This window comes from Giraffa tippelskirchi, chromosome 1, assembly GCF_054371585.1.
Source record: "Giraffa tippelskirchi isolate mGirTip1 chromosome 1, T2T-mGirTip1v1.2.pri, whole genome shotgun sequence".
Taxonomy (NCBI): Eukaryota; Metazoa; Chordata; class Mammalia; order Artiodactyla; family Giraffidae; genus Giraffa; species Giraffa tippelskirchi.
The window spans coordinates 89,777,836-89,802,545 of NC_137275.1; the positions used below are offsets into that span (position 1 = coordinate 89,777,836).

Genomic DNA, 24,710 nt, shown 5'->3' on the forward strand with positions numbered 1-24,710 from the left:
TTTTCTAACTGGCATTCAATTTATGTTAAATAGATACCTTGTACGGTGTGCAGTAATGTCACTAGACAAAAGAAACAAGAAAGTCCCTTCACAGCAATGACTGCTGTGCTGTTTGAAGGTCAACTGTCTTTTAAGCATGCAGAGAATCTTTATCATGTCATGCTTCAGAAATATGTTTTTGGAGATGGGAAACAACAGGCCATAATTTAATGTTTTTGTTAAACCACTGTAATTCTTTCAAAGGAGTATGTACCACAACTCTTTTCTCTCTGTTAAAGAGAAAATCAAGTCCTTAAGAAAATTTCCTATTCTGCAGGAGGGGAGGAAATTAAGAATAACCTATTATTTTTTGTTAGTACAAGAAATTTGCATTGTAAAGCAAGCTGCTGTTGTCAGCTCTTTAAAGGACAGAGCAGACAGGAAGCTGCCTCCACCCTAAGAGGCTTAGAGACCAGCAACTGAGTTAGACAGCAGGTGCCCAGACCAATCAAGTCCATTTTCTGACACAGAATAGCATGTTGTGGAACTTGTTCTATTAGTCTTTTTTCTCTGGTAAGGAAGCAAGGATTTTTCTGTGTGGAAGTAGTGCTGGTCTTTCTAGTTGGGGGTGGGGGGTGGGGGGAATGGTAAGGAGTTTGATAACAACTGACTGTTGTTAAAACAACAAATTATCTTTAAAAAACAGATTATCCACACCTATAAGAGGAGGAATCTCAAGAATGCACACAATTAATAAAAGCTGGCTCTGAATTACTCATACAAATGTGCACTAATATTCAGTAAACAGCTGATTATGTGCACTATAGCTTTTCTTTCCCAGAAATAGAGGTTAAGAAAGAGGGTGTTTTGTTTTGTTTTTTAACCAACAATACAAAATTTTACTAAAATATTTTATACTTGTCGACTTTTAGAATTTTACTTCCTTTTGCTGTTGAAAAGTCACAATAGCCAAGAGGAGTAAGGACTTTTCTTTTAAATTAACAAAGTGTCATGGTGGTTAAGGGTGGGGTGGGGTGCCGAGAAGTTGGCAAGAAAAGGTTCAGGGCCTGTCACAAAACCAACTGCAAGTCAAGTGTGATTCCAGACAGACAAGAACCACCTGCTACAACACACAGAGAGGGAAGTGTTTAAAAGATAAATGAGAAGGAGGTGACCCTACAGATCATTCCCCCAATTATCATATACACAAGCAAGGGGGCATTCAGGTAGTCATATCAAACTCATGGCAGTACAATATTTGCTGCATGTTATTCAATGTAAGAAGGCATATATTTACTTATATACTTCTAGTCAAACAAGAAAAACTCCTGGAAGTAGAGAGTTTATGATGATTGGTAATAGTATTAATAATAACTACCTGGGCACTTAGTGTCATATTTAATTCTCACAACACACTGTTTTAAGATGGGCGTCCCTGGTGGCTCAGACAGTAAAGAAACTGCCTGCAATGCAGGAAACCCAGGAAAGATCCCCTGGAGAAGGAGGGAAAGGCAACCCACTCCAGTATTCTTGCCTGGAGAATTCCATGGACAGAAGAGCCTGGCAGGCTACCATCCATGGAATCACCAGGAGCACACCACTGAGAGACTACCACTTCATACTTGACAGATGAGGAAACTGATACACAAAGAGTTAAGTACCATGCTCAAGGTCACACATTTAGTAGCGGGTGGAGTCAAGATCCATCTATGTCTGTCTGACTCCAAAGCCCATGTTTTCCACAATTCTGCTGTTTTGTGCCTGACACAAGGTAGGTCACAGTCTTCGGAAAACTTTACTTTTGGGACTTGAAAAACAAATTACAAGGCACCTCTTAAACACCTTACAGCTCATTAGCAATTACCAAGACTTCAAAGACACATTCGTGTGCAGTTAAAAAAGATGGAAATTCATTTTACCTGAATGCTTAGGGAAACGAATGATCTTGCTTAGACAAGTTCGAAACCAGAAGTCGAAGGCAACTATGTCTCAAAGTGGAATAAACAATGTTTCATTGGAACACACTTTAAACGCTCTTCTCCGTAACAACGTAACAAAGAGCTCCCTTTTTAAAACCCCTTTTCAAAGAGGAAATATTCCGATCTCATAAAATTAGGTAAAGACTTCACTTCTAAAGAAATTACGGACAAAAAATGTGAGCTATACAAAATAACTTGTGTTCATTTAAGAATATCCTGATCACAATGTAGCGATCCCAAAAAAGATGTGCCCCCCCCAAATCTATCTAAAATTTGAATGCCAGTAACGTGAGAACTTCTAATAGAGGGCGAATCTCAAAAACTATCAATCTGATATAACGATTCACATGGGCTTTGTTCTTTATCTCATCTTCAACATAAATGATGATTCTTTTTAACAAAGTATTAAAAGGAGAAGAAAATCTACTCGGCAATAGAAAAGAAAAACTGGCAACGGATGCGAGTGATTATAGAATCCCGAACGTCAGGGAAAATCGGGCGTCCGTCATTCGGAGTTTAGTTCTTTACGGGTCAATTTCTTCATTACTTAATTATAAGGCTGGGCATTTTTGCAAAACAGAGGCTCTTACGCGAGTAAACTTAACCATTTGAAATTGCAGGTTTATTTCTTACGACCGAATTTAGGGAGAAGGAGTCACTGTTGAGAAAGTCCTCTCGGATCTGCGTGAATCCTTCTTCTCAGCCCACGTGGCCAAAGTAAACAGAAGGTGGGCTGGGGCGGTGAGAAGCCGGCCTCGGTCAATTTCCTAATTTGTCGAGTCTTTGAGACTACAGGCCCCTAAAGCACTAAGGGCATGCCCTCTGAAAAACTGGGGAGTGTTTCTGCAGAGCGAGATTAAAACGACTGTGTGGAGAGGATGCCAAAGCGGGGGCGAGGCGGGGCGAGTGGACCTACCAGGGGGTGGGGTGCGGGCCTGCGCGGGCGAAGGTGGGTGCGCTCTGGGGCGTGCGCGGGGATACCTGCCAGGAGATGGGAGTCGGGGCGGGTGCGCGGGCACTGAGGATTGGGGAGGTGCGCACCTACCCTAAGGTGGCGGTGGGTGCGATATTAAAAGTTTAAAAGGTTCAGCTGGGGTCTCGCATCCTCCTGCCAGGGACCCACACTACCTCCCCGGTCGCGCCAGTCCCACGCCTCCACCTGGGTGCAGACCCATCCAAGGGTCCCGGGGTCCGGACCTTCCCCGGCGCTCCTCCGGGCGCACTGCTCCCCTCCCTGGCTCCCCAGTCCCAGCCTCGAGCGCGCGCCCCCTCGTTCGGCCCCAGGTGCCGCCGGCTTTTGTGCTGGGAGCCCCGGGGCGAGGAGCCAATTCCCGGGGAGTCCGGGCCGAGAGCCCCGGGGCGACGGTGGAGGCCCGGGCGGAGAAGGCGGTGTCCGGGGCGGAGGGGAAGGAGGAGGCGGCCAGGAGGAGGAGGAGGAGGAGGAGGAAGCGGGGCGGAGGAGGCGGAGAAGCCGGAGGAGGAGGAGGCGGAGAGTGGCGGCGGCGGCAGCGGCCAGAGTTCGGGCGGCCCCGCCGCCTCCTCCTAGCGAGCGCCGCGCGCCCAGGCCCGGCTCGCATGCGAGTCACGTCCGCCCCCTTGCCGCGGCCGCCCCGAGACGCCAGCCCCGCCGAGTGATGAGAACAGACGTCAAACTGCCTTATGAATATTGATGCGGAGGCTAGGCTGCTTTCGTAGAGAAGCAGAAGGAAGCAAGATGGCTGCCCTTTAGGATTTGTTAGAAAGGAGACCCGACTGCAAACTGCTGGATTGCTGCAAGGCTGAGGGACGAGAACGAGGTCAGAGCGCTTCTCTTATGCCGCGAAACTCTCCCTTTCCTCTCCCCTTCGCTTTCTCTCGGGCTCACAGGGACTGGGGAGCAAAGCCTGCAGTGTCACCCACAAATACCAAGAGGGAAGAAGGGAAGCTTCACAAATTACTGGAGCCTCTTCAACATGGCTGACAAATATAGTTTTAATTCCCCCCCACCCCCCTTTTAAACCTGTAGTTGTGTGTTCTCCTCTCTCTCCTGTTAATTAATGCTCGTGCCCTCCTCACCCAGAAAACTTACCTTTGTGAGTCCGGCCGGCCGCTTTCCCGGCCTTTTATCCTCCGGAAAGTGATTTTTCTCTGCTTTCCTTTCTAAACTAGTTCAGCTGTCGGGGGGCACGACTTTTCCCTTGAATCTTCCCCCACCCCCTCCCTCGGTGGAAGGCAGACGAGCCCCGGGTTTATCCTCACCCACCCCTGGGGAGCACACGGACCGAGTGGTTTTCGAGCCTTTTCTCCGCTGGGGGTCTGGATCTGAGTGTGCGTTTGCGTCCGCCCCCTTCTGCCTGCCCCGTGGCCCCTTTTCGGGGGGCCGCTCTCAGCGAGTGTCACTGTTCCGAGTGGGAACAGGAGTCCACTCGGTCGGGGGTCGTTGTTTTTTTTCTTTTCCCCCCTGAAGTCCGCGGGTTTTGTTAGCGGTGCGGAGCCGAGAGAGGAAAGAATAGTTTCTCGGCTTCCCCGGACAAGACCCGAACCCCACTTTTCCCAAGGTACATCAGCTCTGCGATGGGCTGTACCTTCCAGCGTGGGGGAACGTGTGTGAGAGCATTTGTGGGCAATCTGTGTCCTGGCTTTGTGCTTCTCCCAAATCAGCTTCGTCGGGTTCAGCGGTAAGTGACAGGCAGACACAAAGGCAGGCGCAGGCCGGGGGAGGGGGCAGACGGGCGGGCGCGGGGACGGGGGGAGTGTGGAGAGTTGGAAGACTGCAAGGTCAGGGGCGCAGAAAGAAATGAAACCCAATCCCAGTAAAGAAACGGAGAAACAGAGAGCAGATTTCTAACAGCCTCATCCAAATTTCTCTTTCTTCGCAGTTCTCTGGTCTTTTTATCTTTCTGCCTTTCTCTGTGTGGCCCCTTTTCTCCTCCCGTTTCTTCCCGTTCTTCTTTTTCTCCTTCTTTCACTCCTTCTTCCTTCACTCATACATGACTCTTGATGAATCTTTTTCTTGGAGGCTGCTTTTCTAGTGATACTAAGCTAAGTTTCTATGGAGAGTTTTCTATCTGTGGCAAAATAAAGTGTGGGCTGGATAGACTGCTGGGAAGGTCGAATGTGAAATATAAGTGAAATTTACAGACTATTGCCCTCATGACATACTTTTAATTGTATTGAGTGAGTTTTTCTCCTCCTCCTTGTACTGTTTAGGAATTGAAAAGGGGTCATTTTCCAGTCGTTTAAAATTTAGTAAAATATTTTTATACTTGCTTGTCTAGGGAGTAGAATACAGCCACAGTTTAAAATCTCGAATCATACATCATGCTTTTCTTTCTCCAATCAGGGATAGATAATGGCAAATCCAAATCCAAAAATATTCATCAATAAATAGTCCAACATAAGAGTAAGATTCTATCTTAGGACAGTTGGAAATGTATATAGGAAAGATAATGGCTATGGTTTGGTTTGATTTAAGACTGTGGGTATTGTAGCCTGGCTAATGAAATCATTATATTTGCATTTTAATGGAAAGTCGAAATACTGGAGGGGAGTTATATTCTTTACCTTTTTTGCTTGTGTGTTTCATAATAGGTTTGAAGTAGAATATACATTTCAACATAATAAATACTGATATTTTAATGCTATTAAACAGAGAAGTGTTAGTGAAAGATTGGGAAGTCAAACAAGTTTAGAAGTCATGTATACGATTAAAAGATGAACGGGAAAAAAACGCGATAATGGACATTGCTCCGTAAATCACATCTCCAAAACTACTTGCCCTTAGTAGTTCACTTTGTAAGTCTTTACATTTTGATCTCTGGGAAAGCAGTTAAGTTTAATCGTTGTAGAGGCATGATTACAAGGGAGACATGTTACTCATCTTTGTGGAATAGAAACAGCTCATTTGGTTGTTCTTATTTGTCCTCAGATAATAAAGAAAACACTTAAAGAGTTTAGCAGAACTGCTTACTATCTGTTGAGAAAACTGTGGTTAATTATCCTAGCAATTCAGAATTTAAAGTATATAATTCCTTTTGCCAAGAGTAGTATCTAACTACTTTGGGGGGACCTTTCCAATGTTGTATATACTGTCTTCAGGCTATTCAACTAATAATAGATATAATATTTGCTGCTCATGTTGATAAATAAGAATATCTACATTGGTTAATCATTTTGAATGTGACCATGAAGGCCTGTTCTTTCCCAGCATCCAATTTAGATTCTTTTCTGAAAGTAGCTCCTAATGAATATTGTATGAGGGACTTCAATGATTATAAGAAGGACCTGTGCGTATTATTCACCAATCCAAATAAAAGTGCTTTCTCTTTTATTAGAAAAATTACTTGAATTGCTATGGAATGGTTTACAATGAAAGATATAACCTCAGCTCTTTGTTTACTGTATTTGTGAAAGTCAGTGCTACCTGGATTCTCCAAACATTTCACAGCTTGACCTGTTTCGGGTAATTGAATTATAGTGGAGTCATAGTGGAGAATAACAAGATAGTTTTTCTTAAACTACAATATTGTTTTGCTTATGTTTAACAATTGAGCTAATGGTTAATGAGAAATTAACATGGAATAAGGGAAGCCTCTTGTCTTGTTTAAATTCACACATTTACCAAACTTCCTAAGGCTCTAATTAGGTCTAGCCTTGTGCTGGTCCATGCCAGGAGCCAGCGGGATTGATAGGATTTTGATTCAGTGGCACATGGACATAGACATTGGCAGGTCTGCATCACTCCCAGCAAGTGAAATGCAGCTGCCCAGGAGTTGTTATGACAGACTTCCAGAGTTCTGTTTGGGCACTAGACTTATATTAGATAACAAAGACTGGAGTTAATGTTTTGGTTTCACTTGTTGGAGTTAGAATTTCTCTATCAATTTCTCCAGTGCTCCACCCATACACAGTTCTGTAAGCCAGATGTCACTATTGAAATGTATTTCCTTATTTTCTGACTCATTAAGAAGTTCTTATGATTCACAGAAACACCTGGCAGAACACCTTCTTATTTTTCATCCTGCCCCAAATCCGAGTTAGTATATTCTCATGAATTCTTAAGAAATTACCATAAAATGTTCTCAAAGGCTATAGATGTTTGACAGTTTTTAGAATGTCTAATATTTAGAAAGTGTTCAATCTGCTTTTCTTTGCCCTAATTCCTTCTACTACAAGAGTTCAATTGTTGTCTTTGTTGTTGATGTTGTCGTTAGTTAGAAGAATTTAATAGTCTTACCTAGCCATCTTCACTAGGAAGAGACTTCTTTTGTAAACAACCATGTAGACTGTTCTACTCTAATTTTTCTGAGTCATGGAGACAGGTTAAAACTTTGAATCAGCTAGCTGTCAGTGTTGGTTCATGAAAGTAACATTTTCTCAACTATTAGGCCATCACTGCACAGTAGTTCTTAAGAGTAGTAATGGCACCAGAGCCAGTAGCAAGAAAATATCTCTTAAGCCAGCTTTACAGTTGGAGTCTTAACTGTGGGAGAGTAAGGTTGCCAAGTAGAGCTGGTGGTTATCTTGGAAACTGTGTTGAAGAACACAACCACAATGATTTTGCCAAATATACAGTATTTACTTGGTCTAGATCTCCAATTTCTATTTTGATTCACTGCCAAAACTCAGTGAATACTGTGGCATTATTTAAGAAGGTTACATAGTGCATCTGTTGGTTTGGTATGTTGTAGGAGAGAAGAGTTTCAGAAAGGAAGAGGGTAAAGCAATACACCTGAATCATTGTGACTACTAGCCAAAAAGAATTGTGTGTATTTGCTTATTTCCAGCATTACTCTTATCCTAAATTGTGCATTGCAGAAAAATCCTAAGATAGACATACAATACTTTCTCAGTAAAATAGATTTTGGTTGCCCATTCCAAAATAGTAAATTCTATCAGCTTTCATTTATACCCTTTCCACTTGTCATGAAATGCAGTTAAATGTGCCAGGTTTCAAGAAGTATAAATAGATGGTAGGTGGATTTTCAATATTTTGTGTAAAAATAAATTCAGTGATAATGTCAACCTACCTGCAGTATTAAGAGTTTGGAAATCAATATTTTATACTTACTAAGGGTTATTCCTCAAACTGACTTAAATTCAAGCTTTGGATAATCTGAGAATTAAGTAAAAAGATGAGTGAATTGGGATGAAGTGTTTTGGAGGACAATTTAGGACATAAAATGAAATGATTGCTTCACTAAAAATACCATAAATGTTTCTTTCAAGTTAGATTTATGTCTGTTGAAAGATTTATGTTCTGAGAATAGCATTGAAACATGTGTATTATCATATGTGAAACAGATCGCCAGTCCAGGTTTGATGCATGAGACAGAGTGCTCAGGGCTGGTGCACTGGGATGACCCAGAGGGATGGGATGGAGGTTCAGGATGGGGAACACATGTACACCCATGGCTGATTCATGTCAATGTATGGCAAAAACCACTACAATATTGTAAAGTAATTAGCCTCCAATTAAAATAAATAAATAAATAAAAAAGATTTATATTCTATGTCTTTTTATTCCCTAATAGAATCTATCGGTATACTACTAAGTCAAGGTTTAATTTGTTGGGGGTCAGGGGTGGTGGGGTGAAGGTGTTCAGAAGGTACTAACTTTCAGTTATAAAATGAGTAAGTGCTAGGCTGAAAGCATAGTATGGTGACTATAGCCAGAAATACTCTATTGTATATTTGAAAGTTGCTCATAAATATGTGAGGTCATGGATGTGTTAACTAACCTTATTGTGGTAGTCATTTCCCAATGTATACCTATTATAAATTGTTACATTGTATACTTTAAATTTGTACGATGTTATATGTCAGTTACTCTAAATAAAAGCTGAGGGGGAAAAGAGATAATGAATGATGTAGAAGTAGCTAAAAAATGTCATTTAATTAGAAAATGTGTAATCTATTCTCAATGCATAAGAGAAAAACAAAGAAAAAGGTCTTTGGTGATACCAATGATGAAAGTAATGACGCTGCTTTTTCCTTAAATGTAACTTCTACAGTTATGGCAGTTGTCCCATAAAAGCCATCCATTATAAGCATACATTTGAATGATGTTTAGTAAATTTATATTTTTAAATTGAAATTTTTATTGAGCTAGTTGTAGATTCACATGCAGTTGTATGAACTAATAATTGGACATGGACATTCTGTCCAGTATTCCCCAGTGGTAACATTTTGCAAAACTATAGTATAATATCCCAGTCAGGAGACTGACATTGATGTAGTCTACCAACCTTACTCAAATTTGACTTGAATGTTTGTGTAAGTGTATATTTCATTCTATCTACCATTTTATCACATGATCAGATAATTTTAAACATTTCCCCCCCCGAAAACAGAAGTTTAACACAGTTTTACTTCATCAATCATGTGATTGTGCTACCATGCCTTATCAAAATGTGTATCAGAATATAGGTTTTTGTTTACTCAAATGTTTTTTTGCTTGAAATATTTTTGCATTAAAAATATTTTAAGTTGTTTTAATGTTTTATAACATTTCAAGTTACATCATTTGATTCTCATCACAACTCTAGAGATAGGTGGTGGTGTTATCCCTATCTCTGGAGAGGAAACTAATGCACAGTGAGACTACATAACTTGCCCAAGTTCATGAAGCCAGTACATGTCTTAGTTAGGATTTTCATTTAAGCAGTCTGTCTCTGAAGTCAGTCTTCTAACAGCTTTGCTATACTCTACTACCACTAATAATAAACATATAGCAGTAACATAGGCTGTGTAGGGAAAGTCATAAAAGGAGACTTAAAATTCATGCAACTATCTACATAAAAACTTGTGCCTGAATAGTCATAGCAGCATTATTAACAATATACATGTGAAATAAGTTTGAGAAAAGAAACTGGTCTGCAGAAGTCTTTGTGATGCCAAGACAAGCGGGGAAAAGAACCTGAACGTTGATGGCTCTCCATGTTTTGCTATGTATAGCCAGTCTTTACAAACACCAACAAAATTTTACAGATTGTTAATGGTAAAATGATTTCAGATTTTTAGGAATAGCCCCTATGAAATTAGAACATTATTTCTGACACACAGGAATTACTTGGGGTTGGCTTTATTTTAATTTCTAACTTTATGTACCTCTAGATACCAAACATTCTTCTTGTAAAACAATAATTCTTTCCCTTTTATTCTGTTGAGAATGATGCCAGTTGGGTCCCTTAGCTTGGCACCGTGACTGTTAACAGCTCCGGCAGAAGAGCCAATGATCTTGAAGCATTCAGCTTTAATAATGTGTGCCTGTTGTTATACTCAATGAGGACATGTCTTGGCTTCATGTAATTACTGTAATCATTACTTTTTCAAGGAATGGCTATAGTAATGACCCAGAGATACCTTTTAAGAGTATGATTATAGCATTTACTTGTAGGTTTGTTGTATATTTGTGCCAGGTTAAAGTTAGACACTCTTGTTAGAACCTTTTAACCCATCAAGAAGTTGACATAGTGATTTTCAGTTCAGTTCAGTCGCTCAGTCATGTCTGACACTTTGCAACCCCATGGACTGCAGCACACCAGTCTTCCCTGTCCATCACCAGCTCCTGGAGCTTCCTCAGATTGAGTTGGTGATGCCATCCAACCATCTCATCCTATGTCATCCCCTTCTCCTCCTGCCTTCAATCTTTTCCAGCATCAGGGTCTTTTCCAATGAGTCAGTTCTTCGAATCAGGTGGCCAAAGTATTGGAGTTTCAGCTTCAGCCTCAGTCCTTCCAGTGAATATTCAGGACTGATTTCCTTTAGGATGGACTAGTTGAATCTCCTTTCTGTCCAAGGGACTCTCAAGAGTCTTCTCCAACACCATAGTTCAAAAGCATCAATTCTTTGGCACTCAGCTTTCTTTATAGTCCAACTCTCACATCCATACATGACTACTGGAAAAGCCGTAGCCTTGACTAGACGGACCTTTGTCGGCAAAGTAATGTCTCTGCTTTTTAATATGCTGTGTAGGTTAGTCATAGCTTTTCTTCCAAGGAGCGAGCATCTTTTAATTTCACGGCTGCAGTCACCATCTGCAGTGATTTTGGAGCCCAGAAAAATAAAGTCAGCCACTGTTTCCATTGTTTCCCCATCTATTTGCCATGAAGTGATGACACCAGATGCCCTGATCTTAGTTTTCTGAATGTTGAGTTTTAAGCCAACTTTTTCACTCTCCTCTTTCACGTTCATCCAGAGGCTCTTTATTTCTTCTTCACTTTCTGCCATAAGGGTGGTGTCATCTGCATGTCTGAGGTTATTGATATTTCTCCCAGCAATCTTGATTCCAGCTTGTGCTTCATCCAGCCCAGTGTTTCTCATGATGTATTCTGCATACAAGTTAAATAAGCAGGGTGACTATATAAGCCTTGATGTACTCCTTTCCCACTTTGAAATTAGTCTGTTGTTCCATGTCCAGTTAGTGTTACGGAAAGCAATAAGGTAGAATATAGGTCTGATCTTTGTTATGGGACAGATGAGTAGCTTATTTGCTTCTACCATCTCTTATTTCTTGTGACACTTTATGAAACACTTCAGCTGATAGTAGATTTTCATGCTATTTTCATTATATTCAAAAAGCTATTCACTGAATTTGAGTGTAGTACTCCATATTTGCTTTTCTGAAGTGAAAGTGAAAGTTCCTCAGTTGTGTCCAACTCGTTGTGACCCCATGGACTATACAGTCCATGGAATTCTCCAGGCCAGAATACTGGAGTGGGTAGCCCTTCCCTTCTTCAGGATATTTTCCCAACCCAGGGATCAAACCCAGGTCTCCCACATTGCAGGCAGATTCTTTACCAGCTGAGCCACCATGGAAGCCCAAGAATACTGGAGTGGGTAACCTATCCCTTCTCCAGTGGATTTTCATGACACAGGAATCGAAACAGCGTCTCCCGCAATGCAGGCAGATTCTTTACCAACTGAGCTATCAGAGAAGCCTATGAAAGATACACTATATTCAAAAGAAAAACAGTGGGCTGTGGATATTTGCTGATGGAATGCTCTCTTCAGAGAGAACAGACTTGCCCATGGTCAGACATAGACAGTAAATCTCCCACAAATGTATACTATACATAGTGTTGATGTCTTTCACTTGCTACTTTCGCAGTTTTGAGATTTATTGAATTTGTGGATGTCACAATGATAATTTTAATTACTATTGTCATGATTCATTAGTTATTGCTAAAACTTGCCTCATCATGTCTTTTTCTTGATAGAGTATTAAATATCTTTCCTATGATTAGATTATACTTTAATGGAAACTATTCACCTAACTCTCAGAGTTTTTATTATTTCTCCTCAAATTGATTTTTTTTTTAATCTAGCAATGGATAAGAAAAAAGGCTTAAATGGTAATTGTGAAGCCTAGAGGATATAATGTAGTCTATCTCTGAGTTATTTCTCCTATTTTTCATTGCTGCCTGCATTGAGAAACAAGAGTACTTAATTATTATTTTTAAAATACCTTAATTATTAGCTATGCTGATTCTAAAGTAAAGCACAAGAATCTAAAAATAATGCAATGATACCACACCCAGATTCCATCCCTAACCTACTGTCTTGTTCCTTTTAATTTATTTTTTAATGTTTGTTCTTTCAGCACTTTTTCCATTTTTGTTTGAAGTTTCTTACTTTGAAGTCACAGAATTTTCATATTTGTCATTGGCTATAAGTTCCGTCAGTTCTTTTATAACCTTTCATGATTTTTGTATTAAAAGGATTACTTTTGGACTCCCATTAATTAGTTTGATCACTATTAGCTTTTTGTTTGTCTTACTGCGTACATCATAACAGAACAAGAAATCATTTCTGCAAATACAGTGATAGTTCATAAAATTAGAGTGAGCCTCTTAAAAAGTGAATTCAGTTATTAGGATATTAATTTACTTTATATTCATATTTTCATGTTCCAAACATAACTAATAAAAGGAAAAACATACCATAAATGGATACATTCAAATATGAGGGAAGAACATACAGTGATGTATGTCAATTATTTCTCATTAAAACAGGAAAAATTTTTTAAAGCATGAAGGAAAACAAATCTTCCAACCTAAAAGTACTCACCACATAAATTATTTTTATAAAAAGAGAAGCAGGTACAGTTCAGCAAGAACGCACGCATTCTAAACTTTGCATTCTAGATTTCATCTATCTTTATTGTAATCTACTCACCTAAATGGTGTTTTTTTTCTCCTGTGAAGTTATATTATATATAAAATTGAAATGAAAACAAAGTTGTATCTTAATTTTTGAATTATCTACCACATTATAACTTGGAGAAAAACATATTGGCCAAAAAGAAAGCTAGTAAACATTTTACTAATAGCTTACAAAGGTAAAATAACTATGACATAATTATGTATTTCTACCAGAAATCAAAGTTAGAAAGGACATTTGGTTAACTTTGGGAACTAAAGTTTCAATATATTGAATAACATTTTTAATCAAGTGTATAGAAGATACAGGATATGGTATTTTAAAATGACTAAAAAGCATGCATGAGGTTTGGCTGAAGTCAGTATTATTTTTAAATAGTTTAATTTACTACTGACAATTTGCATCAGTATTTTTGCATTGTTATAATTTGTCATGTTTCAAGTAATTCTGAAGATTATGGGAAATTTTTCATATGTAGGAATAAAAAACTTAGTTGTTGAAATTGTCAGTTTCCTCTAATATTGGTAAGAATTTAGCCTCCTTAAGAAATAGAGTTTGTTTTCTGTTAATAAACCCATGTAAAAGATACAATGAGTATAGTGAGGGTGAAATTTAAAGTAAGAAGACAGGTAAAAAAATAAATTGTATTTCTGTTCACTCAAATGAAGTTATTGGATACTTTCCTCTGAAAGGATCATATTGTAATTTTATTTGGATGTACAATTGTTACTTTGCAAACATTTTGCCTACTTAGTGTCCTAGTAGTTGTGTAATGCTATCTTTCATAATAAGAAAAATAAGTCTTGAGATGAGAGGAGGTAGAAAGTGCATTCAGAATGCACTGTTGAGATTACAAAACTTGCCCTAAATTTAATTAGGCAGGCAGTTAATTTTGATCATGTCCTAGGTCAGGAGCTACTTAAAGAAGAAAAGAAATGTGATGGAGATTGGTCATTTCCTGAAGTTCTTCTTCCCACTATTTTTTTTTTCCAGGGGATAGGGGTTGGAGGGAGAGAAAAAAACCTCGCTTAGAAATAATTCCTTGACACTCACGTGCTCTTTTTTTAGGGCCAAAGAAATAGGAGGTTTCTCTTTGGAGCTTGTTGACACTTTCTCGCCTTGCGATTTACACGCGGTCACATCAACATTTGACACGTGGGTTCCGTGCGCATGGCAGCGCTATTTACAAACACCATCCAGGAATTCCAGAGACTCTTATGTAACAGCTGAGCGTAGGGGCTTTGTGTGTCCCTGGGCTCGGAGGAATCAAACAATTTTATTCATAATGGAGGAGCCCTTGTCTGGCTCTGATGGGGTCCTGCATCAAAGTTCACCGAAGTCTAGGTCAGGATCTACCCAATATGCAACTTAGCGGAGCCTCAAAGGCTGTGCCTTAATGTAGGATTACTCTCTTCTTTTCCCCGCCCCCTCCTGCAGCAAACGGAATCCGTTATGCCAAACTTTCTTGCGTGAGTTTTTTTGAAATGTGGGCAAATCGTGTCTTGGTTCTGGTTGTAATTTACTTCTGCCACTTGTGACAGAAATGCACATGCCTGCCACCCAGTCTCACAAATGCTTTTTTTTAAATATTTTATTTGTAAGCAACTTCAGATGCAAGAGAATTGGTAAACTGACTTGGCAACTCGACACTCTGACCACAGAATCCTCAGGAAAACGGTTGTTTGATCATCCTCCATATCCGGTTCAGTTGTACTCATCCCTGTCCTTTCTCACCTCCCCCTTAAATTTCCCATTATCACACCTCCCTCAGCCCTCCTCCATCTTAAATTACATATCAAGACATGGTATTTCTTTTTTAAATTAGATTTTAATACTTAGGAAATTGTTCTTCTTTTCCCATATTGCTTTTAAGAGTTTTTCATTTATACTTATCATTTTTTTAAAGTCTCAAGTTAAAAATAATTAAAACACCAAGAATTTGTGTCTCATCCTGTGTACCTGATATATGTTTCCTGGTGCTTTTTTTTTTCATTGTAAATTGTAAATTGACTGGTTGGAATATTTAAAATATGAGTAAATTTTGAGTCCTTTTTTTGTATTGCATTTTAGGATCCTTTTTGATGGATGTCATCACGGATTATCCAAAAATAGAAACCTTGCCTAACAAAGAATTGAAATTAAATTATCAAAAAAAAAATAAATAAACTTGTAGTTGCTTAAAAAGTTGGGCTGTTTGAACTCTTCTTTCATAGAATTTTTTTTTTCTAATCACACTATCTAAAAAGAGGAATGATCAGAATCTTTGAAATGTGGTACTGTAAATGGGAGTAATTTAACTTTTCAAAGTAAAGAATTTTCTCCCCAAGAGATAAACCAAACACCAAGGAATGTTTGGTATAGGAAGTTTAGGTATGGAATAATTTAGAGGTTTTGTCTCCAAGTCTATTATTTACCTATGAGACTTAGAAATTAAATTTGAGCTGTTTAACAGCTGGATGTGCTCTCTTTTAGAAGAAATTATCAAGAGAGTGACTAATTTAACCAACATAAGGAAATCTGAGAATAGACAATTTCCATTTTTTCTTGCTGAGTAAAATTTCCTTCCAAATTTGAAGATATCTAACTTATTTAGTAGTTCTAAGTTATTGTACTTTTCTAATACATTAAAATTTGGTGAATTTAGATTATAAGCTTTAAAAATTTTCATTTTTTTACTTGCATGCTTATCATTGTTTTGACCTGAAGATGGTGTGTTTATCTTAATTGCCCTAGATCCAAATAGTGAAAGTTTGTGTGAAATTACTTACGAGTATACTTTCTTACTAAAAGCAGTACCATGTCTGAACGCTCTTGAGCTTTCACAAGGATGATCTTAGCCTGTGTTAGAATATTACCATTTTCCTCTCTTCTTATACCTTTATTGGACAGTAAATTACATAAGGTTATAAGCTGAATCTGCTCAGAATTTGATAAAGGTTATAAGTTGATTAATTTCTGCTAAGAAAGGGATTAAATATAATTTTGTATTTTTGTTTCACTTGAAGCTGCAAGCATTCAGTAAATATTTATTCAATAGTGGGCTTACTTCATGAAGGTGAGATGAACAGCAATTGTCTCTGTATTAAAAAAGTTTAAAATGGTAGATCAAATGTGAAAGATACCTATCAAGATGCAGTGTGGGAATTTAGGTTGTTTTCTCTTTCCAACAACTATTGAGAGCATGTGTTTGCACATGCATGTGTGTTCTCTCACTCAAAAAGTTTTTGGACTTCTGAGTTAATTCCTCTTTGGTAGGAATGATTAAACCATGGTAAAACTATCTACAAGTATAAAATTTAAAAAATATTGATGTCATGCATTTTCCCACATATCATGAAGGTGAACAAAATCTCCAGGGTCTTTTATAGAAACTACTTTTAGATGGTTCCTTAGAAGATCTTTGAGGAATCACATAGACGCTCACACATAAAAACAAACAGCTGGTGTGGTGATGTTAAAATTGGCCAGGGTGTTCCCTCTAGTGTAGGAGTCCTAGGTCATAATGATGCCTTCCCATGTGGTCAAGCACACATGGCTTTCATGTTTACACACACAGTTCCAGAATTCTGAACACCAGTGATGCAACAGTGGGGGAAGGGGTGATCTGTATCTCACAAACTGTTTAATGACCTGGGTCATGAATATTGATAGAGAATAAGAAAGAACTGATTGTGGTAAAATGTGCCTGGAGGGGAAATAGAGTAGATGCTTAAAGCAGGCTTCCCCTCCTCATCCCCCAACCTGTAGATTGTTTATTTTAAGCTATCATTACCACCCAAAAGGAGCTTTCTACTTTGAATTTAAAATAGTAGCTTTTAACCGGACAAGTGAGTAAGCGCTTTGGTATCCAGGGACTGGAGGTGACAAAGCTCTCAAGAGTGTCACTCTCTTTCGTAACCAAGCTGACTCAGACTCTTTCAGAAGCTTTTATGGCAATTTAACCAGCTCTAGTGATATTACAGCATATGTGCATGGGAACAGATAATTGGAGCTAGAGCTGCCATTTTCTCTGGTTTTAAAATTGTTTCTTACCCATTATTACAATTTGATTTGTGAAAATGGGCCAATCCTACTACATATAGAAATGCTTTTCAAAATCACTGGATATATTTGTATAGAACTACTTTGTTTACAAAGAGCCTATGTCTGCAACAGTACAGAGGAAAATACCTTCTTATCTGGTAGGATCATGATAAAGGGGGAAAAAGAGTGAATGGTCATTCTAGAAAAATATATAATAATAGCATGGCGGTATTCATACAACTAAATGGCAAGCAACTATTTTTCAACATGGAAAAGACCTAAAAGGATGAGGGAAGAACATGTTATAAACAAGGAAAATATAGTTTTCAATGAATAAATGCTTTATTACAAACTATGGACATTTAATGGAGAAGGCAATGGCACCCCACTCCAGTGCTCTTGCCTGGAAAATCCCATGGACGGAGGAGCCTGGTAGGCTGCAGTTCATGAGATCGCTGAGAGTCGGACACGACTGAGCAACTTCACTTTCACTTTTCACTTTCATGCATTGGAGAAGGAAATGGCAACCCACTCCAGTGTTCTTGCCTGGAGAATCCCAGGGATGGGGGAGCCTGGTGGGCTGCCATCTATGGGATCACACAGAGTCGGACACAACTGAAGCGACTTTAGCAGCAACAGCAGCAGCATGGACATTTAAAAGATTTGTTTCAAACTCTTTCCTCCTTGTAACAAATTATCCAAGACATTATCTACCTCTCTCTGAACTTTTAACAGATTTTTCTGGACTGTGGGTTTAATTTTGTGTGCATGTATGCGTATGTTTGAATATGTTTTTCTATTTTAGACCTAGCTATGCAAACTAGAGACATCGCCCACTACTTATAAGATATTGCTCCCTGGATTCCCATCACATTTACTTCAATATGTCAATAAATCATTCATCAGATTTGCAAAAAATGTAGCTCATTTTCAAAGATAGAATCATAGACTATTATTGACAAGAAACAGAAACTTTAGAGACTATCTGTTGCATTAATTAGAAAAAAATGGAGGCACAGAGAGATGAAGACCATTGGCTCAAATTGAGACTTCCCTGATGGCTCGGACAGTAAAGCGTCTGCCTACAATGCAGGAGACCCGGGTTCAATCCCTGGGTAGGGAAGATCTCCTGGAGGAGGAAATGGCATCCCACTCCAGTATGCTTGCCTGGAAAATCCCATGGACGGAGGAGCCTGGTGGGCTACAGTCCAAGGAGTCACAAAGAGTCAGACACGACTGAGCAACTTCACTTTCACTTTATGATTCTAGTAATAGCCAATATTAACTAAGGTCTTCACGTTGTGTCAAGAAGCATACTAGGGATTTTCAGAGGTTATCTTATTCAATTCTTACATCACATCTATTTTTGTTGGTGCTATTATTATCCTTATTTTACTAAGGAAAAAACCAAGACATTGGATTAAATAATTTCCCTATACATTTTGAATTATCTTTGACATCTCCCTATTTGCAAATTTATCCTTAAACCCTATAGAATATTTTACTATGGCCATTTGGCTTGTCTCTTTCCATTTTTGCTTCCCACATCCTTTTTTTAATTTTAAAAAATATTTTTATTTTTGGCTGTGCTGTGTCTTCATTGCTGCACAGGTTTTCTCTAGTTGCAGAGAGCGGAGGCTATTTACTAGTTGTGGTACACAGGCCTCTTTTTGCTGTGGCTCTTTTGCTGCAGAGCATGGACTCTAGGCATGTGGGCTTCTTCAGTAGTTGTGGCATGTGTTTAGTAGTTTCAGCTCCTGGGACTCTAGAGCACAGGCTCAGTAGTTGTGGTGCCCAGGCTCACTTATTTCATGACACTTGGAGTCTTCTGAATCAGGGATCAAACAATGTCTCTTGGATTGGAAGGTAGATTTTTCACCACTGAGCCACTGTGAAGCCCTCACCCTATTCTTTTGTTTCACTCTGTTCCGTTGTGACTGAAATTTCTTCCTTCTTGGTGTTCTCACCTATATGAGCTTTCTCTTCCAGCTTCTTGGCTTTCTCAGTCGTTCACCATATTTTCCCTGGAATTTGTGTTTATTGCCTCCTTATTTCTGATAAATCAAAGTTGGATTCCATCAAACAATTTGTTTTTTGTTTTGTTTTTTGGCTGTACCATGCAGCTTGTGGTATCTCAGTACCCTGACCAGGATCAAACCTGGGCCCTTGGCAGTGAAAGAATTATGTCCTAACCACTGGAGCACTGGAGAATTCACAAACAGTCTGGTTTTTGGAGTTAGGAAGATCTATTTTTGAATCCTGACTTGTCTTGTTATAAGCTGTGTGTGCTGTTACACAACACGGCAGTTTTAGCCTCTCTGAATCAGCTTCCCCATCTGTCAAATGGGGCCAGCTAAAAATTCTTATCTGTCTCAATGATTTTTCAAGTTTCTTAATTATACCACTTGGTGAATGAAATATACCCTCTATTTAAACTCATTCTTCTCTGTGCTGATTATTCTATTCTGATTTAGTTTTCGTTCATTATGCTCCTGGTTAGGTCCACCATTGCTTTAGTTCCATGTCTTTCTTGGTATTTTATTCTTTCTTTCTTTTCCTTTTCTTTTCACTGATTTACATCCCCAATTTATTTACTTTGTCCAGAAATGGTGTGAGGAGGAAAACTGAGTCCTTGCATGTCCAAAATGCCTTGAATTTTCCCTCAGAGCTAATTGATAAAATAATGGTGTATAGAATTCCACGTTCAAAGTAATTTTCCCTCCGAACTTGGGAGACATTGGTGCATTGAAACAATATTTCATCCAGTATTGGTTAATGAAATATCTGATATAAATATGGTTCATCTTTTTAGATAACTTTTTTAAAAAAAAACCTTATTCCCCAAAGTTAGGCAAGTGGGACTTTTAGGAGGGAATGAAAAGACGGATAAAAATATTCAATCCCTCAACAAAGTCTGTTGACTCTAGTTTTGAACTATATCCAGAATCTGACCCATTTTCTGTCATTTCCTATCATTTCATCATTTTCACACTCTTGTAAGCCACGATCATGTCTAACTTTGAATATAATCTTGTCCTCCTAATGGATCTCCCTGCTTCTGACTTTGCCCTCCCTTCCTCACCTTACCAAGATGTTTTACCCAAATCCAGAAATCAAAGTTTAATCATTTAAAAATTGTCAGCTCATACCTCTGCTTAAAGCCAGTGATGAATCACTATTTAACTCAGAGTAAAAGCCAGGGTTTTTTTTTTGTAGCCTCCAAGATCTCCGCTGATATTTACATTTCTGATTCCATTTCTTTCCAGTTCTTGCCCTCACTCTAATAGCCATGGCTTTCTTGTTGTCCAAGCAACAAAATGAGCATCCTCTTTCCTCTAGGTTTTTGCGCTTGCTATTTCCTTTTCTTGAAACAGCCTTTGTTTAGATATCCACTTATGTTGCTTCTTCCTTTACTTCTAATCTCTCCTTGAGAGTGTTAGTTTTCCAGGAATAAAATTCAGGGACTATCCTGGTAATCCAGTATTTAAGACTGTTGCTTCCTCTGCAAGGGTTATGGGTTCGATCCCTGGTCTGGAAACTAAGATCCCACATACCATGTGGTGTGGCCAAAAGGAAAAACAAACCCATAACCATTTAACAGAACTACCATACTTAACCTTGTCTCATTTTTTTTTTTTCATTAGGTTTATCATCACTTGCTAGAGTACTCATTGCTGCTTTCTTTAAAAAGAAAAAAATTGGGAATTTCCTGTTGGTACAAGGATTAGGACTCTGAGTTTCCACTGCATGGGTTCTATCCCTGTTTGGGGAACTAAGATCCTGCAAGCCAGGAGGTGTGACCAGAAAAGTTTCTTTTAATTTATTTTCTCCTCCTCCCAGAAGATGTGAGTTCCATGAGAACAAGGGCATTTTTTGGGTCACATATAGCTTCAGCACCTAGAATGGTGGCTGGCATGTGGTAGACATTGAATAAATATTTGGTGAATATATATATGAGTAAAATGGTGAGTAAGGGGGCAATAATATAATTTTATTTTTATTGCTTTCCCTTTAAGGCTACCAGTGTTCTGTTTGACACAATCTCCCAGGAGTTTATAGGGCCAAGGAAACGTTTGTAGCTAAAATGTCATACATATTGGCAACTGTACTCCTTTCTGATGTTATTATAATTGGATAGTATTTCAGGTAACTTATGTGTTTAAAAATCTACTTTAAAATACAAACTGGATTTTAAAAGCTACCTTAAGTTTTAAACAACTAATTTATGAGTAGATTTTTGGAACTAAAACCTCCTAAAAGATGAGCAATGCATATGTTCTTCTTTCTGCTTCCTTTCTCTGAGTTGTGTGGTTACCAACGTCCTTCCAGCTAGGAGAAATGGCACTGTTCTCAGTATCTCTTAGCTTCCTCTATCAAGATGAGATAATATCCTTCAGAATATTAGTTATGAACTAGGCAATGGCACCCCACTCCGGTACTCTTGCCTGGAAAATCCCATGGACGGAGGAGCCTGGTAGGCTACAGTCCATGGAGTCGCTAAGAATCGGACACGACTGAGCAACTTCACTTTCACTTTTCCCTTTCATGCACTGGAGAAGGAAATGGCAACCCACTCCAGTGTTCTTGCCTGGAGAATCCCAGGGACGGCGGAGCCTGGTGGGCTGCCATCTATGGGGTCGCACAGAGTTGGACACGACTGAGGCGACTTAGCAGCAGCAGCAGCAAGTATCCTTGACATTTATTTCATAGTGAAAAATAACTACAGATCGATGATTCTTCAATGAAGTTTTCCAAAAGTTTTGAAATACCCTCTTTATTAATTAATTGGAGGGAGGGTGGGATATAAATTGATAGTGTTTTGAGTGCATTTTTCTCTCATTATTGTTTTTATCATTAAAGACTCAAAGTCCAGTAAAATTTGAGTGCGATTTGTAAGTTTTATGTTGGGAGTTCTATTTCTGTTCTAAGTGTTATGACCATTGCCTAGCACAGCACCTGGAACATTGTAAGCCCATAATAGCTATTTGTTGAATGTGGACCCATACTTTTGGAGAATTCTGATTCCAAAGTTTTTGCAGCATAAAAACTCATAATGATTAATATTCTACTTGATGCTAGTAAAATGAAGTATAAGTTGATAGAGTAGTTCTTTCTTTTCTTTTCTTCCAAATATAGAGAACTTTCTAAAATCAGAGAGTTGGTTTAAGATTTTTAGTGTCTTTTATTGACATAATTATATGTGACCACATAGCTAGATAAGAGAAGCCAGTAGTCTTTCACAGTGTAACTTACTGAAGCATCCTTTGAAATTTTTAAAATTTATACTGGTGTTGCCAAGGCACAATTCTTTTTTTTTTGCCTACGATTGGGGAGATTGGGAGGAAATGGGGAGTAAGTCACAGTGGGCATGGGGAGTCTTTTGGGGGTAATGAGACTGTTTTAATGGCTGCACAGTTCTGTGACCAAGGTACAATTCTTGAGCTTCAACAGTTTCTTAAAGGATGCTGGTCCTTGCTGCCATTGTTACATTTGCCCATTTACAGTCACCTACAGAAGTAAACTAGCTTCTTTCTTCTGGATGTCATTATTCATTTTCATATACTTCACCTGTTTTGGAAAAAAAAAATAGAAAACTGTCCCTGTCCAATAGTCCATGGGGTCGCAAAGAGTCGAACACGACTGAGCGACTTTAATTTTACCTGTTTTGGAAGTCTGTTTTCTAATCTTCTTCCAAGGCTTATCATCTTCCTATGTTTATAGCAGGCATTTTTTCAGACAGGTCAAACAGGATTAATACATATTTAGTATTGCAAAAATACATTATTGCCTTGAAATGAGTTCTTTAGCTTTTCATGTGATGCTGGGCAAGAAGTTTATTACTGTTTCCTCATCTATAGAATGAACAACTTGGGCAAAATGTTTTCTGAAATTTCACTGAACTTCAAATTTTGAATTTGAATATACATATGGGATTCCATGGTAGCTCAGCTGGTAAAGAATCTATCTGCAATGCAGGAGACCCCGGTTCGATTCCTGGGTCAGGAAGATCCACTGGAGAAGGGATAGGATATCCAGTCCAGTAATAAGAATCCACCTGCAATGTGGGAGACCTGGGTTTGATCCCTGGGTTGGAAAGATCCCCAGGGAAGGGAACGGCTACCACTCCAGTATCCTAGCCTGGAGAATTTGGGGTTGCAAAGTGTTGGACACAACTGAGCAACTTTCACTTTCATATGACTACTTGCAGCATATCACAGGTATTAACTAAGTATTTGTTTAATTGCATTTTGTAAGTGACCTTGTTATTTCCTTTCAAGAAAAAAACAATAGTATTTCATTCAAATGCCTGAATGTTTATGAGAAATATTTCAAAACTCTGAAGGTTGAATTCAGGGTTACTTACAGATTGTTTTTATACTTTATGCAATATTTATCAGAAAGTGAAATAGCAGAGAGCAAAATTATTTTGGTCTTATTTCCATAAATCAAACTTTAAATATGCCTTGAGGGAGTAGATGTTGCAGAACAAAAAAAAGAACTCTGCTTTTCAGACCTCTTAAGGATGTATATTTTGTTCTTAAGAGGAAGTTCATTTTTGCACACCAATACAAAGGATAAAAAGTTTACCTGTCTTTAATCCCTGAAGAAAATGTTCTAAAATTGCCTTTTGCTGTGTACAATTTACTAAAGTGATGAGTTCCTGGATTAATCTTTAAAGAAAATGTCAAGCTTATTGAAAAACTTGAGATAACAATGAGTCATTTTAGTGAGTAAAAGAAATAAAGTCTAGTTGAAAATGACAGATTGTCTACAAGAATGCAAAGTTGATGAGTCTAGGAAATTCAGAGAAATTTGCTGATTTATTTTCTTTACTCAGTGAATACAAAAGTCCACTTATTCGGATATTAATTACATGCTAAATTAAACCATCTTTGAAGTCAGGCTGATATCCTTAAGAGAATTTCTCTTAAACTGATATATGAACAGGATATAATTTAACAGAGATTAGTACTAAGGAACTAAGGAACAATCTTGAGACTTCTTCAGGATTTCAGTTTATAACATACTGACTGAAGGTTAGTTTTGTACATGGAAATATAAAGCATACCATACCTATAAAAATAATGTATATCATTTCTTAAATAGTAGATACCAATGACTTCAAAAGACCACAGGTCGTTTTGTAACCATACATGCTGACAAAAGTATTATAAATGTGAATTTAGCATACTAATTATATTCTCATTCAGAGAATAAAATCTGATGAGTATCAGAGTTAGAAAAGGCAAGTGTTTTTTATAAATATATATAAAAAACCTTGGCCAGCCTACACCTTCTTAGATAGGTCTTAAAGGTTATTTCACCAGTATCTTCTAAAAGCTTTATTTGTACATTGTGAAAACCCTTTTTGAGAAACAGCTCACTATGATCACAGAATTTTATTCACTACTATTTCCCAATACCGGAGAAGGCAATGGCACCCCACTCCAGTACTCTTGCCTGGAAAATCCCATGGATGGAGGAGCCTGGTAGGCTGCAGTCCATGGGGCGGCTGAGAGTCGGACACGACTGAGCGACTTCACTTTCACTTTTCCCTTTCATGCACTGGAGAAGGAAATGGCAACC

The 24,710-nt window shown here is 38.5% G+C and overlaps 1 protein-coding gene and 1 long non-coding RNA gene across 2 annotated transcripts in view; one reads left to right on the top strand and one right to left on the bottom strand.

The window, feature by feature from the left end:
• The first annotated feature begins 3,649 nt into the window (after positions 1-3,649).
• Positions 3,650-24,710, top strand: part of TET2 (tet methylcytosine dioxygenase 2) — a 146,309-nt gene continuing 125,248 nt past the window's right edge. The window contains exon 1 of the mRNA XM_081484028.1: positions 3,650-3,754. The gene's annotated coding sequence lies outside the window, so the exon portion shown is untranslated. The remainder of the gene's footprint in view (positions 3,755-24,710) is intronic.
• LOC145503781 (uncharacterized) overlaps positions 3,650-24,710 on the bottom strand; it is a 32,106-nt gene continuing 11,045 nt past the window's right edge. Inside the window, exon 2 of the long non-coding RNA XR_014051748.1 lies at positions 3,650-5,564. This is a non-coding gene — a long non-coding RNA (uncharacterized LOC145503781). The remainder of the gene's footprint in view (positions 5,565-24,710) is intronic.